The sequence below is a fragment of the Carassius carassius genome, chromosome 36, assembly GCF_963082965.1.
Source record: "Carassius carassius chromosome 36, fCarCar2.1, whole genome shotgun sequence".
Classification (NCBI taxonomy): domain Eukaryota; kingdom Metazoa; phylum Chordata; class Actinopteri; order Cypriniformes; family Cyprinidae; genus Carassius; species Carassius carassius.
The window spans coordinates 9,434,112-9,451,253 of NC_081790.1; the positions used below are offsets into that span (position 1 = coordinate 9,434,112).

General features: G+C 43.8%; 1 protein-coding gene across 2 annotated transcripts in view; it reads right to left on the minus strand.

Moving 5' to 3' along the window:
• LOC132117096 (netrin receptor UNC5D-like) overlaps nt 1-17,142 on the minus strand; it is a 222,486-nt gene that overhangs the window by 138,393 nt on the left and 66,951 nt on the right. The gene's annotated exons all lie outside the window — the stretch shown is intronic.

Sequence of the window (17,142 nt, forward strand, 5' to 3'; positions counted from 1 at the left end):
GACACAGGACTGATGGTAGCGCTCACCTTTTCCTCTCTGGACAAGCCTTTTTCCAGATGCCCCAAACAATCGGAAAGGGGCTTCATCTGAGAATATGACTTTGCCCCAGTCCTCAGCAGTCCATTCACTATACTTTCTGCAGAAGATCAAGCTGTCCCTGATGTTTTTTTTGGAGAGAAGTGGCTTCTTTGCCGCCCTTCTTGACACCAGGCCATCTTCCAAAAGTCTTCGCCTCACTGTGTGTGCAGATGCGCTCACACCTGCCTACTGCCATTCCTGACACTGGTGGCACTCCGATCCCGCAGATGAATCCTCTTTAGGAGACGATCCTTGCACTTGCTGGACTTGCTGGATGCCCTGAAGCCTTCTTTACAAGAATTGAACCTCTTTCCTTGAAGTTCTTGATGATCCTATAAATTGTTGATTTAGGTGCAATCTTAGTAGCCAAAATATCCTTGCCTGTGAAGCCATTTTTATGCAATGCAATGATGGCTGCACGCGTTTCTTTGCTGGTCACCATGGTTAACAATGATTTCCAGCATCACCCTCCTTTTAACATGTCAAGTCTGCCATTCTAACCCAATCAGCCTGACATAATGATCTCCAGCCTTGTGCTCGTCAACATTCTCACCTGAGTTAACAAGACGATTACTGAAATGATCTCAGCAGGTCCTTTAATGACAGCAATGAAATGCAGTGGAAAGGTTTTTTTGGGATTAAGTTAATTTTCATGTCAAAGAAGGACTATGCAATTCATTTGATCACTCTTCATAACATTCTGGAGTATATGCAAATTGCTATTATAAAAACTTAAGCAGCAACTTTTCCAATTTCCAATATTTATGTAATTCTCAAAACTTTTGGCCACGACTGTACATTGACCCCACTAATCACTGGAGAGTCATTGGTAATTTCCATTGAAATTCTAGCCGATGACCATGAAATATTTGGTAGGGAAGCTGTATATCTAAATATTCAGTATTTCAGAGCTTGATGGGAAATTGGACTGCACTCTGAGATACGGGTTACTCAAAAATTTAATTTTATGGTTGTTAAAAAGCAATTCCAAAAAAAGAAAAAAGAAAAAAAAAGAAAAGAAAAAAAAAAGAAAAAAGGGCAACAGTCATCAAACACTCTCGGATAACTGTTATTCACTGAAGCTTTAAGAATGTGATTGAATGTTTAACTGACGAGTTGTTGCCATGGTGCCATTCATGTTGAGAAAGAACCAATCCTCACTCTCACAGTGCCAAAGGAATGGCGTGGGGATTGATTCATTGCTATTTAGATCGACATTATTTACACTGGTGAATGCTGCCAATGGCCAGAGTTCACCACCAAAACAGATATGCTCTGTAGAACATTTAGCGCTGGATTGTGACAGCCACCGGATTGTATTTTCTGCAGTGATCCATATTTTCCCTTCCTTTTTATGGGCAAAGAAGCCATCACAATGCCTCTGCTGTGATTGACAGGAAGGTTTGTGGTTAAGAGGTTTTGATTGATGTGCAATGCTTGAGTTTTCAAACACCTCATGGGCCAAACTTTGACATGCAGTCAATGTAGGCGAAAAATAACACCTTTAAAAAATATAAAGTTTTTCAAAGGAATGTTCTGGTATAAATACAAGTTAAAAAGAGAGTTTGAGTAAAAAAATAAATAAATAGATAAAATCTGTCATCATTCACTCTCTTAACCCTTTAGGCGCCAGAGGTTTTTTTCCTAAAACGTTCGATTTTGACATCTTAATTTCAAATGGCTATATCTTAAAATTGATAAAAGATAGAGACTTTCTGTCAATTATGAAAATATTAAGGATGACCCAATGTTCAAACCGAATGCATGACTGCAATGCTCCCTGTGTCCCAGCCGGCCCCTAAGTCCTCTGAAAAGACAACAAAGCGGCCCTGACACAGGCAAGCCGGAGATGTGGAAGACTGCTCTTTCTCAGGAGATGGCAAAAACTGTGGCACTCCTTCCCCTGTAGGACGGCCAGTTGAAGAATCCTTTGTTTTGTTTTGTTCCGCCACTGGTCCAGCATGAAAATGGCCAGCAGTACGCAGTTTCTCTCTAAAAAAAAAAAAAAATAAATTTTTTACAGACGTCCACATGAGAAACAATTACCATCCGAATCGGGCTTTAGTCGAGGGGACGCATCGTGATAAGATCTCAGTGTAATGTAAACGCAATCCAGCTATCGTGTCTGTATTGGCAGGTTGACATAACACAAAACATCGCCACCTCTCTCGTGAACTGTCTGAAAAAAAAAAAAAAAAAAAACAGAGAACACGTGGGGAGCATTAATGAGAATTCTACACTTATCTTCGATTTGTAAAATGTCCCGCGACTGAAAATGCTTTTCAAAGGAAACCCACCACCACCGGCCCATTCTCTGCAGACTTATTTAAATATTGCGCGGGGAAAGACAGATCGGATAGGTTATCCAGATAGAAAAGTTAGTTGATGTTGACAAGTGTGAATGTTCTGATTGACTGATGATCTGATCTGCTTGATTGGATCACGGTGATCACATGTTAATGACAAGTGTAAACGCAGCATTAAGGCCCCGATATATTTCAAATGAAATCGAAGAACAAACTGATATGACGTCATTTCAAAAGGCCGAAACTAAGTTTGTTTTGAGTTTGTTTCGCCAGTTTGAAACAGTTGACCAAAGTGAACATTCTGGAGGAGTTTGTTTTGGCTCCTAAATACCTTTGAGCTTCCATTGGTCCGTGGTGGTTACGCTGTCAGTGGGTATGTTCTGAAACTCCATCTTCTGTGAAGTGCAATGTTTTTTTCCAAGTTCGTATCGCATTCAACAGAGGTCAGGCAAGAGAACAACAACTCCTAGTCACTAGCAACATGAACACACTGGAGTGTTGAATATCTGAGCTGGCACAATATCCACATCTGTACTATTGCTCGTTGACATACCTCAAAGTTTCTGAAAAAGCATTTAATTCCTAGAAAGAAATTGCAACGAGGCTTGGTGTCGACGACCCGGAGTTATGCAAAAAGCGATGCAGAGAAACATCAAGTTTTCCAAAGCCATGAAAAGAATGAAAGGAAAGAGTAAAGATATAAGGTAGTAGTAAGTAAGTACCAAATGCATGTGTTTCAAATAACATCATGCTGCTGCTGCTGTTGTTGTTGAATTTAAGGTGAGACACTGCAGGCAAAAACATTGTTTTTTCAAGCACCTGTCAATTTTGAGATTTTGGGCTTATTGGTTTTTCATAAAGTGCTTTTTCAAACTAGTGGAAGGAAAACATCCAAAAAACACTGTTAAGTGTTTCTTTTATAGCCCTTTATCGGTTTGTGTCAATAGATTTCAATTACAATACATATTTTTAAAGGCCGTTTTCTCAAAATGAGTTTTTTCTTCAACACTGAGCCATAAATCTCCGCTTCAGTAGCACTTACACACACCAAACTTGACATTTTTATTCCTGTCTATATTCTGAAGGTTTTTACATAGGGATTTGTTCATATATATTTTCCTTGATTATATACAACATTTTATTCCCCCCAAAATTGTGAAAATATATTGTTTTCTGGCTGTTCAAAGTATTTTCTGAATTATGGAGTGACAAAAAAAGATAACCAGAATTCCCTCTGTGAAAAAATTTGATTCTAATATGTCAAAAAATTAAACAAAAAATTTGAAACTGACTTCATCTAGTGTTCAGATTTTTGTACTAGGCATTTATGCAAATTAGCACATATTTCATTAAATAATGCCTCATTTGCATATTTAAACATAACATTTTTGAAAACTTGTAATACAAAAAATGTTTGCAATAATCAATGTAATCAATCAACTGGGTAAGTAAGGTGATAACTATTAGTTTTTTGCCCTATTCACCTGCAGTGTCTCGCCTTAAAGGGTATACAATAAATGAAACGAGCATCGTGACACAAGTTTACATTTGCCTACACCCCGCCTCCAGCAGCGAGGGGTTGTCAGAATGTTCGAAAACCGTTGCTCAGCCTTTTCAAATTTCTTTTTGCCCCAAAAGGTTAAAGACTGATTGCAAAAGTCAACCAATTTAATGTCTTAATTAGCTATGTACACTGTGCTAAATTCATTTTAAGATTTTAAGTGCTAAGCTGGTTTTCATGTCTCACTTTATGTGCTCTGCAAATCAAGAGCAGGTCAAGTCTTTAAACATCCTACAGCTTATGCTCTGAAGAAAAAGAAATGGGAATTAATGTCTTGTTATATTTATATGTGAACTCTAAGTTCATCACATTTGCTCCGTTGAACTCTCTAAAGTCAGCAGGATTACATTTTATTCTTGTTCTCTGCTGTACTTACAGCACAGTACTTCCATAACATTTTTTTTTCTTTCACTCTTCATTACTATCTCAGTCAAAACAGCAGAAAACCATCAAAATACGTTTATGGATTGGCTACACTAATGATTTGAGAAGCAATACACGATGAGGCATTAATATTCAAACCAGTGTCAGGTCTAAGCCAATGTTCAGGGTCACTGATCTGTGACATCATAATCCAACAAAATCTTCTTCCAACGCAACACAACGACGTACACAGCAGGACGTTTAAAGCCAGTCAGAGTTATTGAATATTCTGAGTGCTGACAGTAGTATCCAGTATCCAGTCACCTTTGATGAAATTAGTGAGGTAAAACACATACATTGGAAGGTCACGCATTTGTGATCTTAGAATATTAACCAAGGTCCGTAGCAGAGGGAAAGCTTACATAAAGTTAATTAAACTTTCATAGCAATCATTTATATTTTACAGACCTGGTTGTAAGATCTGCTGCCACAACTACAGAGGGTGGTTGAAACTGCTGAATGAGAAGAGGGTTGAGTGTTTGTTTAAAAGTTTTACTCTAAACATACAGGCCTGACAGCTGGCTGCTGTGCTGGATCTTCCGTGCACATTTGCTTCACTATGTCTGGGTCAATGGCATAAGTTTATAAAGAAAAATAAGAAATTCTATAAAAGAAAAGAAAAAAAAAGTTTAACAGACATGCCAAGACTTTATAAAATTCACTGCTAGTTTCAGGAATTTTTTCAATCAAATGAGACTTTAAAAAAGCTGGTTTAAAAGTGTGTTGTAACCATAAAATATTTGAAAAAATAAATAAATAAACATACACACACACATATTATATATATATATATATATATATATATATATATATATATATATATATATATGTGTGTGTGTGTGTGTGTGTGTTTATTATATATATGAAGAGTTCAGATGCAAAAGCCTCTAAGTGCCATCTAAAATTTGGATTTTTATCAAGCTCCTATGCTTATGTTGAGTCATTTTACTTTAATGGCAATGTGCAGGTCCTTTTCCAGGCTATTAAAGTGAAATAACTGTACATAAATATAGGAACCTGAAAAAATTACATACAAAATACATTTTGTTAAACTTTCAATGTATTGGTGTTAAATACATCAAGTTTCATGATTTCAATTAATTATTAAATTAATTAATTATTTAAAATGGAGTCTAGAAAATTTTGATTCCCAGATTTCTCCTGGACCCTTAAAACTCCAAAACTATGAAGTCTAATCTGTGTTTATTGGGCACATTGCACAGGGAGTAAGTTTTATTCACGGACCTCATTATACAGTGCGCCGTTTTTCCCGCCTGCTGCATCACCATTAATATAATTAATGGTGTAGCAGATTCCTCTGTCACCCATCTCCCCTGCTCTAGTCTAAGCCTGGCGTCTCTTAAGAGCTCATGCTGCTGATTCATCTGCTCTACCATCAGCCGAGTTGGAGGGTGGTGGGAGAAAAAAAAAATCAGCTCAGACCTGCAGCTAATTTCAATAGGGTTGATATATTTCTACAAGTCACACCCTGGCACTTTAATAAGGGATGGTTATAATCAAAAGACAGGAGGGGAAAAAAAGCAGTAGGAAATTTTCCCCTCACCCTAGAATTGTTCCCCATCAAAGCAACAGTAGAATAGCTACTAGCCATCATTTTGAGTACAATTACGAAGAATGTATGGCAAATGCCGCCCGCGTACCCGCTACAGCGATACACTGGTGACAAAAAGGCTGTTTACCGATGCATGTGCCATTTTCTGCTGGGTAAACATGATTTTACCAGGACGGCCAAACTGGACAAGCATGCGATAGAAGCTTGATGTAGTGCTAGGCTTCCTGGTAAAAGGTGATGAAGTCTGGACCCATTCCTCAAGTGCTAACACCCTCTTCTTTGCTTTTTGAAAAACAAACGATGGTGAGGGTCGCAGGCAGTACAGGCCATTTTGCCATTCAATCTCGATGTTTTTATTTTACTATGTCCCTTATGTCTTCCATTGCACCCTCTTTTTTCTTTCTTTTATGGTTTATTGACAGTACTCCTTCCCTGAAACAATAAACACGTCAGCTGATGGGGAAATCAATGGAGGGGCCCAACACAGAAAAAGAACTATATAACCAGGAAGGATCGAATGAAGGGTGGTTATGTGACACATGCACACACACCTCTTAAACATGGATGAATGGTTTTAAGGGTTGGGAAATCTGTGCGAGTCGTCAAAGTCATGGTTAATTTATTTCTCTACTTCTCCTCTTTTCCTGCCTCACCTTTATTTCCTTTTTTCAGTCCTCTGACTCACCTCCTTTAGTATTGACAAATTCCACCAGAATGGCCTTTTGTGACAGTCACATGCATCCAGAACCTTTAAGAGATTTCCAACTGATCATGCAGCCTATTGAATCTGACATTCCACATGGCAGCCACTATGTGAAGTTGCCAGGCTTTGTCACGATTGGCCGACAGCATTGACATATTCTGATTATCTGCGGTCATGTGATTACAAGGTCACCCGTCCAAGCTAATTCCAATCACAGCTCTGTGCTGAAAAATGCGAGACCTGTGATGGCAGCAATACAATGGACAACAGTTAGAGTTGCACACACTTTTGTAGCATTGACTAAAGTGATATACTGTACAAGGGAAAGTTCCTCCCTCAAACAGACAGCCTGCCCTCATAAATATTTCTCAACCACTAAAATGTTTGAAGTGGAAATCCTTGACTAAAACAGGCATTGTGGATAGGAGCCAGCGGTGTTATTATAACCGCAAACAAACGGGTATCGATCTCATCTAGAGGATAGGCAGAAGTCAGCAACTTTATCAACACCACAGAGAACAGGAGAGAGAGAGGGAGTATCAGTGCACAAGAAAAATTAAATTGCATTTTGATGATGGATGCACCTGCCTTTGAATAACAAATACCAACAACAGTGGGCCGTGGAGAGAGCGGCAAAACTACAAAAGCAAAACTGCTGGAAAGAAAATGTAGTAATGTTAATGCTATAAATACAGGGACTGATTCTTGAGAAAAGTAATGTTAAAGCAAAATACATACCTATTTGTAATAGATATAAGTAACATTACTACTACCAAATATGAATATCTGGATATGAATACATATCCAAATGCTGCAATTATTTTATAAAAATACAGTAAAACTTACATAATATTTCAATTTAACATACATACATATATATATATATGTATATATATGTATAATTGTGGTGGTGGCAAAGCTGAATATATAGATGATATATAGCCATTATGCCTTCAGTGTTGCATGATCCTTCATACATAATTCAATATTTGCTGCTCAATAAATATTTTATTTACTGTAAATGTTGAAAAAAAAATGCTGTTCTGTATTTTTGTGGAAACTGTGATACTTCTTTACAAGATTCTTTGATGTATAGAAAATTCAAAAGAGCAGCATTCATATAAACATTGAAAAAAATGCTGTGCTGTCTAATATTTTTGTAGAAATGGTGATACTTTTTTTTACCAGATTGTTTGATGAATAGAAAGTTCAAAAGAGCAGCATTTATTTTAAAAAGAAATATCTTGTAACACTGTAAATGCCTATACTGTCACTTTTGATTAACTGAATGTGTCCTTGCTGAATAAAATTGGATAAATTAATTTATAAAAAAAAAATAAAAAAAAATAAAAACTTAGCCTACTGACCCCAAACTTTTAAACGGTAGTTTATATAGTTACTATTATAATTAAATGTTATTGTGAGTTATTTTCTGTCAACAAGGTATCTTCTTTCCCACGACCAGGAAAACTGAACAAATCATCATATCCAAAATAGTAATAAAATAATAAAGGTATAACGCCTGAATCCTGTTATCGAGAAATGCTACCTCGTGAGATGGCATGATACTTCTACAACCTTCCACTGACTTCAGGTCCCAACGTGAGGTTCAGGCCTCTTATTAAAAATCTCATGCTCTGGTCTGATTGAAAAGGCTCCTAGTAGGAAGGGCCCTGACTGACGGTGCCCTAACGCAGGGCTCTAATGAGCTCCTAGAGAGCTGATTCATAATGGAATATCTGGGAGGCCAATAGTCCATCACTAATAATCATATGGTAATGACCAGTTCGCAATCAGGGAGCCCAACAGAGAAGAGCTGCTCATTTCTATCCTTCAAATTCCTCTCATTTTCTTTTCTTACTCTCATGGGGCAAGAAGGGAGAGGGGAAAAAAGCCAAGGGGTGGGAGAGAACGAATACAGAGATGGAGAAAGAGACCTTCTACGAATCCTAACATTTCCATTTAATAAAAACAGGGTCTCAAAATATGGTGGCGGACAAATAAGTGATGATATCAGGCAGTTAGCTTGTTCTGCATGCAGGGGGTTTGGGAGGAATGCTAGTTAATGCTGCTTTAATGCAGCTGCCATCAGAGGGATCATTCATCATAATGTTCTCACTTCATTTGCACAGACCTCGGAGTACATCAAGAGTGAATTAGCACCAGCTCTGGGCCCCCCAACTCTCTGGGACCAAGGGACAGCCAAATTGGATCTAAATTGATCTAATCCTAAACCAGAAAGGATAAATTAATGGCTTTGCATGGAGCGAACCCCATTCTCTGCGTATAATATAAAGCATTTTTCTGGGGAAGAATATCAGGACTATTTTCCACTAACTAAGGATACGTTAAAGGGAATATGATGAAACTACAGATGAGCAGATTGATCTTGAAATTCTATAATTCTGACAGTGAGAAAATATCTCAGCTGTATAGAAAATATCAATAAATACACCGATATTTCTGGTGTTTGATGTAACTTTAAACAATTAAAGTGGAATAATTGATCATGTTTTCTTTAATTGTCAATTGTTGAACAGAGATAAATAAAAGGGCTTCATCATTCGCAGTTTAAACCTATTTAAATGTACCTTTTTTAAAATATTAACAATAATGATGATTATAATAATAACAGTAGTTGTCATTTTTATTAGTTGCATAAAATGAAATTCACATTGTCACAAGTTCAGATTATAAAAACCATTACACAAGACGCAAATAAACAGGAAAAAAGTTACAAGAGCCAAAAATACATGTGAAAAAGTAAAAAAAAGAAAGAAAAAAAACCCCCACTAATTGCTCTTGTCTCTTTGGCAGCTCAGTACACTTTCAATTTGTTAGTTTTTTTTTATTCTCGAGCAAGACTGCATGACATTCACATTACATGACTTGACTGATATTTAAATAGAAAGGGCAACAGCGCACCCCATTAAAACAAATGATCATTCATGTTTTCATAACTGTTGGCCAAATTAAAAAACAAAACTAAAATTAAATCTTCGAGAGCAAAGGGGCCCCCTATGTGTTTCAGGGGCTTGCGTATTTTGCTTATAGGGAGGATTATCTCTGAAGCTAAGAGAATACATTTTGTGAACAAAGAAAGCAAAAATTATAACTTCATTTGACAATTTCTTTTTTTCAGTGTCAGACTTCAATGAACGTTCACAACTGTTAAACCACTGAGTCAAGTCACAAGTCACATGGACCTTACTTCATCTCTGAGCCTTGAAAGTGGTAGTTCCCTATCTGTCGTTCACTACGAGTTATGTCGAACGACATATGGGGTCTCACTTGGGAGGCCAATCATCTCCGAGTTTAAGAGAAAACGCCAATGAAAATTGGCTAGTGGATTTAACATACCTGAGCCACTCCCCGTGCCAACGGGTATAAATAGGGCGACAGGTGCATCCACTCATTAGATTTTTGCTTCGGAGCCGAGTGGTTGTATGAAAGCTGTTATACTCCCCAAAGCCATTCATCTGCTGTGTCGGGAAGCTGTTCTGGTTGGCGGTACGTCGCAAACAGTGGTGTCCCTTTCAGCGATTCCCCTGGGTGCTTCAACTAAGAGAGCAGATTTCCTAAAAGAGCAAATCACGGACGATTCGCGTCTTTTTAAAGACGCCGTTTCGTCCGCGTCCTTCTGGATGCGGTCGTTTCCTGTTCTCTGACAACGGCCACGATCGTTGTTTTCCGTGTCTTGGCATTCAGCACGCTGAAGGCGCGTTCGTGGATGGTTCATGCACGCACTGCGTGTGTGACCATGGCAACGCTGTGATCGCGTCTCCCCTTTCTTAAAGGGAAAGGAGCAGACCCCTCTGTCACTACCCGTTCCGGTTTCTCTGCCACGAGCAGAGGATCGCCGGCTAGTGCTCTGGGAGATTTGAAGGTGACAGTGAGAGCTTCTCCGCCGGGCCACGCCCCACGGACCTCTTACCCCTTCCTCAGTGTTTGTCCTGTGCGGCTGCTGGGTGATTTTGCTGGGCTGTCTTATGGCATTCCCAACGGGTCATTCAGTTTGCCGCCGGGGATCAGATGTCGATTGCAGCATCGGGGATGGGCTGTTGACCTCTGTGGATGAAGATTCGGCGGGGCTGCCCCCCTCGGGTGTTGTCGCCACTGCCGAATTGGACCCAGAGTTGACAGCCGTGCTTGCCCGGGCAGCTGTGAGCATCAGGATGGAGGTGGCCGCCCAGCCCTGAGTGCCAATGACTGTTTGATTGGTTCTCGGTGTAGAGCGCGGCTCACAACCGCGTTTTGCTCTGGTTCCTTTCTTCCCGGATGTGCATGGGGAAGTGATGTAGTCGTGGATGGCCCCTTTTTACGGCCGGAAGCAGCTCATTTCGTTCCTCCATCCTCACTACCCTCGATGGCGGGGCAGCTAGGGGTGCGTCGACATTCCCCAGCAGGAGAGTACGATTACGGTGCACTTGTGTCCGCAATACGCCGCCACTGGGAGGAATAGTCCGCACCTCTCACCCAAGGCCTGTAAGCTGTCGGCCGCTCTCGCTGCCAAAGCTTACAGTGCGGCGGGCCAAGCTGCCTCTGCTCTGCATGCCATGGTTATCCTGCAAACTCACCAAGTTTAACAAATGCACGAGGGTAGAACCAACCCGAGGTTGATGCAGGAGCTGCGCACGGCGACTGACCTCACCCTTCTGGGTGACGGAAGTCACAACGCAGTCCCTTGGGAAGGCGATGTCCAATCTGGTGGTCCAGTAGTGCCGTTTATGGTTCAGCCTTGTCTGTATGAGAGACGTAGACAAAGTGCACTCTCGACGCTCCCATCTCCCAGGCTGTCCTGTGTGGCGACGCTGTCAGGGGCTGTGCCCAGCAGTTCCTGACAGAACAACAGAACAACAGCAGACTGAGGCCATACAGCACATCTTGCCACGAAGTGATCCTCCGGTTGCCACCATTCCGTCGCGGGCAGTGCCTCAGCCTGCTCTTCGCTGTGGGCGCCCCCCTTCCGGCTGCGAAGTCCTCTAGGAAGACGACTAAGCGGCCCTGACACGGGCAACTCGGAGATGTGGGAGACTGCTCTTCAGGAGCTGGCGGAGACAGAGCCACTCCTTCCCCCGGGGGAGGGCCAGGTGGAGAATCCTCAGTTTTTGTTTCTTTCTGTTCCGCCGCTGGTCCAATGGCTGGCGGCACCCACTTTTTGATAAAAGAGCAATTTCCCTTCCCTCCAAGTTGCAAGGCTCACGGTTGACGATGAGCGACGCACTGCCTCCTCATTCTCACCCACGCTGCCCCCTTTGCCAGCGGTCAAGAGGTCACGGTTCGGAGACGCAACGCCTCTCCAAGCGTCTCTGGCCAGTTCCTCCGGGAACACGAGGAGTGTGGCTGTGATGACTTGGAACGCGATGCCTTCTGGGCCATCCGACACAACTCCCCATCGCTGCACCACTGCGGGTATGTCGACTGTCCCTTTGGTGCCACTTGTACTGAGTTTGGGAGAGTGGCTTGCGCTGCCCAACCCGTCACACTGGCTCATTCGGATGGTCCGACTCGGTTATGCGATTCAGTTCGCCCGGCGACCTCCCAAGATCAATGGTGTGCTCGAGACTCCGGTGGCAGTCCGGGAAGCCACTGTCTTGCGCGAGGAGATTGCTGTCCTGCTGGCGAAGGATGCAATCGAGCCGGTCCCTCCAGCCGAGATGAGGACGGGGTTTTACAGCCCTTACTTCATCGTACCCAAGAAAAGCGGTGGCCTTTGACCTATCCTGGATCTGCGAGTCTTGAATCGGGCCCTGCACAAGCTCCCGTTCAAGGTGCTGACGCAGAAACGCATTCTCAAATGCGTTCAGCCCCAGGACTGGTTTGCAGCGATCGACCTGAAAGACGCGTACTTTCATGTCTCGATCCTCCCTCGCCACAGACCGTTTCTGCGGTTTGCATTCGAGGGCCAGGCATGGCAGTACAAGGTCCTCCCCTTCGGGCTCTCCCTGTCCCCCCTGTCCCGAGAGCAGTTGTGTGATCACAGGGACTTGGTGCTCTGGCACCTCAGTCAGTTGGGGCTTCAGGTCGACCGAGAGAAGAGCAAGCTCTCCCCTGTGCAGAGAATCTCTTATTCAGGACCATGAGTTGCTGGCAGTGCATCTAGCCTTACAGCGGTTTCGGCCTCTGTTGCTAGACAGGCACGTGTTGGTCCGCACGGACAACACTGCGGCTGTTTCGTACATCTACCGACACGGCAGTCTACGATCATGTCGCATGTCTCAACTCGCCCGTCATCTCCTCCACTGGAGTCAGACTCCATCCCCAGATGGTCCAGCTGATCTGGAGTCGATTTGGGGAAGCCCAGGTAGACTTGTTTGCTTCCCACGAGTCCTCCCACTGCCAGCTGTACTATTCCCTGTCCCAGGCCCCCCTTGGCACGGATGCACTGGCACACAGCTGGCCTCGGGCTCTATGCAAGTATGCGTTTCCCCCAGTGAGCCTGCTCGCACAGATGCTGTGCAAGGTCAGGGAGGACGAGGAACAGGTCCTGTTGGTTGCGCCTTACTGGCCCACCCGGACCTGGTTTTTGGAACTCATGCTCCTCGTCACAGCCCCTCCCTGGCGCATCCCCCTGAGGAGGGACCTTCTCTCTCAGGGGCTTGGCACCATTTGGCACCCGCGTCCAGATCTTTGGAACCTCCACGTGTGGCTTCTGGACGGGACATGGCCGACCTAAGTGATCTGCCCCCAGCGGTGGTAGACACTCAGGCTACAGCCCCCTCTACAAGGCAGGCCTATGCTCTGAAGTGGAGTCTGTTCACGAATTGGTGTTCTTCTCACCGAGAAGACCCCCGGAGATGCCCGGTCAGAGTCGTGCTTTCTTTCCTGCAAGAAGGGTTGGAGCGTGGGCTGTCACCCTCCACCCTGAAAGTGTATGTGGCTGCCATTGCAGCCCATCACGATGCAGTGGACGGCCGTGGGGAGGCATGACCTGATCGTTAGGTTCCTGAGGGGTGCCAGAAGGTTACATCCTCCTAGGACACCCCTGATTCCCTCCTGGGACCTCTCTATTGTCCTGGCGGGACTTCAGAGGGGCCCTTTGAGCCACTGGATTCAGTCGAGCTTAAGTTCCTGTCTCTCAAGACAGCACTCCTGATCGCGCTCACTTCCATCAAGAGGGTCGGGGACCTCCAAGCATTTTCGGTAAGTGAAGAGTGCCTTGTGTTCGGGCCGGCCTACTCTCACGTTGTCCTGAGACCCCGGCCGGGATACGTGCCCAAGGTTCCCACCACTCCCTTCCGAGACCAGGTGGTGAACCTGCAAGCGCTGCCCCTGGAGGAGGCAGATCCAGCCTTGCTGTTGCCGTGTCCCGTAAGAGCGCTTCGTATATACGTGGAACACACCCAGAGCTTCAGAAGCTCTGAGCAGCTCCTGGTCTGCTTTGGAGGTCAGCAGAAGGGGAAGGCTATCTCCAAGCGGAGGTTGGCCAACTGGATAGTGGATGCCATCGCCTTGGCATACCATTCCCAAGGCGAGCCGTGCCCCCTGGGGGTGAGGGCCCACTCCACACGGAGTGTGGCCTCCTCCTATGCGCTGGCGCACAGCGCCTCTCTGGCAGACATCTGTCGAGCTGCGGGTTGGGCGACACCCAACACCTTTGCAAGGTTTTACAACCTCCGTGTAGAGCCAGTTTCTTCCCGTGTGTTGGGTAACAGGTAATTGGCGGGAAGGGCTGGCTGGGTGTCGAGCTTGCTGCGCCATTCCCCCTAACACGGGGATGTGAGCGCCTTTCTTCTCCCAGTAGAGTTCCCCGGTTGGCGTACCCTGGTCGAGCATCCTCCAGCACCCTCGGCAGTCAGACTTGGCGGAGCAGTCTGTCGCCAGGCCCAGTACTGGTGTTAGCATGCCCGGAGCTCCGGTCAGCCCCTGTACTGGGCTAGGTGTCCATATTGCTTGATTCCCTACAGGTAATCCCATATGTGTATTTTTCCACTGTAAGGTTTCCCTCTTGGCAAACCCGTGTCTTCCCTTGACAGACCCGTTCTGTCAGTCTCTTCTGGCAGCCATTCCATTCCTACTCTAAGGTAGGACCTGCCTCAGAGACCCCTTCCATATGTAGTACTGCCCCCTGGGTCAGTCCATATCAGTATCTCCACATATCACCTCCCTAAGGGCAGGATGTGGTCTCCGTACCAACCTTTTCCTAAGGCTCGCTTCCCCATTGTCTTGCCAAGCTGAAAAGAGCAAATAGGGAAGATTTAAAGCAATCTTTCTCTGAAGGTTGAAATCCCTTCCATTAACTTTATGTGGGCGGAACAGCAGTGTGGCCTTCTCCAGCAGCGATGTACTCACCCTTTGGCCCCTTCGGTACCAAGGTCAGTGAATTTGCGCTGGGGCTTGGGGAAGGTTACAACCTTAAGTGTAGCTTTTGTGGCACGCCAGGGCTTGTCGACAATTGCAGCGCCACAATGTTGTGACGGTGTTCAGGTTGTGGCGTTTTCCATAGGACCCCATATGTCGTTTGACATAACTCGTAGTGACCGACAGATAGGGAACGTCTCGGTTACGTACGTAACCCTCGTTCCCTGATGGAGGGAACGGAGACGTTATGTCCCCATGCCGATCGCTGATCGCTTGAACCGGTCGCTGTTGCCGGGACACGTTCTCGGCTCCTCAGCGTAAAACCTAATGAGTGGATGCACCTGTCGCCCTATTTGTACCCGCTGGCACGGGGAGTGGCTCAGGTATGTTAAATCCACTAGCCAATTTTCATTTTCGTTTTCTCTTAAACTCAGAGATGATTGGCCTCCCAAGTGAGACCCCATATGTCCTTCGACATAACATCTCCATTCCCTCCATCAGGAAACGAGGGTTACGTACGTAACCGAGACGTTACACTGATGTCTATGGAGGGTCAGAAAGCTCTTGGATTTAATCAAAAATATCTTAGTTTGTGTTCTGAAGATGAACAAAAGGTCTTACAGGTTTAGAACGACATGAGGGTGAGTAATTAAATGACAGAATTGTAATATATTGGTGAACTACCCCTTTAAAATACACTACTCAAAAGCTAACTTGTGAGGAATCTTAGCCTGCTTTTAAAAATATCCCATGCTTTGAAGGTTCCAGATTTTGAAGGGATCATGACTAAACTCCTACATTTGGAGCATAATGTATCTTAAAAAAACAGTCAGCACTTGACCCATTACTCACCATTTCCCTAGATATCACAAATACTTTAAAGAGACATCCATTAGTAGTACCAGTGTAGATATTGCTACACACACAATACTGAGCCTTGTTATAATACTTAAAAATCAAACTGGCTGTTAGGATATTCTTAAATAAAGGAGTAGCAAGCACTTCAGTTCAGTCGCGTGGAATAGAACTGTAGCGATCTCTTTGTGAGATCATAAAAAGGGGAAATTAGTACAGATTCAAAAACGTGGACACGTTTAAAGCCCATTCGAATGGGGTCCGAGGTGGGTCATTGAGCTAAAGGAAAAGAGACACACTAATAAACATGCTGACCTCTGAGGAACTGAGCCAACCACACACACCAACAGAAACACACTTTTGCACAAACAGAGACACAATACGTGCAATCAAGCGTGACTGAGCAGCATTCAAGCAGGTAATGACCGCAAATAAGAGATCAACTTACAGTCTGTCATGTGGCTAGTCCAGACGTTAACACACACACATAAATACCAAGGCATCCGTAAATGTTCTGTGAAGGCAGGCATTGAAATGCATCCCTTCCTATGCTCAATAAGCAAAAGACATTTGGCAATGATGCTGCTCTCATCAGGACAACATATTTTGTTTCCTTGCAAACACCTCCACGATGACATCTCATGCCCCATCACACAGACAAGCAGTGGTCTCCATTAATGCAATTTCACCTCTGTCACTCATTATACACACGTGGGCCTCTTTAATGCAGACTCTGAAATGAACACAAACAAGCATACACAATTTAGGAGCTCGTTACTTTACGAGCTTATTAGGCATGGCCCATCACCCTCAGGAGTGTTAACGAGGTGGTATTTGGCAGACTCGTTAAGCCAGGAACCCTTTTAGAGCCTGGGGAGATATCAGAAGATGATATTCTGGATATTGCCTACAAGAGTGACACACAGTAGCTGCATTTACTAATCCAATCGTAATAGGACTAGAAGCACAATCAGAATAAAAAAGTCACATGTAAACACGTCAATCGGATTGAATTTGTCAGATTCGACTAAATTTTCGATCGTATTATAAGGGGTGGTTTATTCCTTTTGTAATCTGAGCAAGAGAACATGTAAACACTTCATCAGTTTGCAAACCAAAACTGGATAGTGCTGTGCAATGCGCAGTGACGTAGAAATAGCATAATTACATATGACACGCAGATCGAGCTGTTCTTCCTGGCAAATAAAGTGTCATAAATATTAGATAGAATCTTAGCCTGTTTATATATGTATACAATTATATCGAGTAGACCTGCTTGAGTCATAAAACCTTTGAAGAGCGGAGGTTCAGTGGTTAACCAGACTCCGCAGAGCTAGTGAAC